Below are 1,289 nucleotides of genomic sequence, written 5' to 3' on the forward strand. Positions count from 1 at the left end.
TGTGGCCTGGAAGAGTGAGAAGGGAGGGGGGGAGGGGAGGGGGGGGGGTGGGGGGAGCTCTGCATCTTACACAGAGAGCAGGGAACAGCACAGACAGCACAGGACGCGGCCTCCACACTGCGTCTGCAGCACTCTGACAGGGCCGCTGTTTGTTTTTAATATATTCAGTTGCTAATCGTTTGTATTTTACTGTTAAGAGATATTACTAAGTCAAGAAAAATAGTTGTTAACAAATGATGAGAAATATCCTCACCGAACAGGTCCAGGAGAGAAGTATTTCATGCTGTAATGGGCTCTTCTCTTTTCTTAGTCAATGCTCTATAAATTGTCAATCCCATCACACAATGCTTTTGAAGTTTTTATGTTCTTTTTCCTTAAAAAAAAAAAAAGAAGTGTGGACCCCCCACCCTGTGAAGAAGCGCTTGTATTTTCTTTAAGAAAATAGGAAGGTGTTTGATTGTATTGGCATGTATACAGTGTGAATGCCTACTGTGCATCAGCCCTTTAACTTCTGTGTGGCTAAACCGACCAATCTTTGAACTGGGTGGGGATAAATAAATCTTTCTCTGAAGCTCACCCCACCTTTTTTTTTTTTTTTTTACTTTAACTTTACTTTCATGAGTTTTTTTTTTTTAACATTTTATTGGGTGCATATGTTTTCATGTGTGCAGGTGTCTGGAGGCCAGAAGAGGCAGTCTCATTCCCAGGAGCAGGAGTCACAGGCCTCTCTGAGAGCAGCAGCAAGCATTCTGAACCCTAGAGCCACACCCCAAACCCCAACCCCACCGCCAACCCCTACTGTGTATGTTTTAATGAGAAAGAAAGAGGGCTGGTGAGATGGCTCAGTGGGTAAGAGCACCCGACTGCTCTTCCAAAGGTCCGGAGTTCAAGTCCCAGCAACCACATGGTGGCTCACCACCATTTGTAACAAGATCTGATGCACTCTTCTGGAGTGTCTGAAGACAGCTACAGTGTACTTACATATAATAAATAAATAAATCTTTAAAAAAAAAAAAAAAAAAAAGAAAAAAAATGTTTGTAGTTAGGGTTGGCTGATGATTTCATTACTGGACCTGCAACCCTGCATCTGCTACAATCTGAGCTGAGTGTCGATAGCCACGAGAGCTTAGTCTACTTCAGTTCTCAAACCTGCTCACGAGCTCGCCTTCAGAACCGCTCCTGATCTCAGGGAAGCCACATCTGATGAAGATAGAATGGACACATGCCTGAGGTCAACTCTCTGTGACACTGGACCCTGACAAGAACAGAATATGGGCCCTCTGACATAT

Source organism: Mus pahari, chromosome 8 (assembly GCF_900095145.1).
Source record: "Mus pahari chromosome 8, PAHARI_EIJ_v1.1, whole genome shotgun sequence".
Classification (NCBI taxonomy): Eukaryota; Metazoa; Chordata; class Mammalia; order Rodentia; family Muridae; genus Mus; species Mus pahari.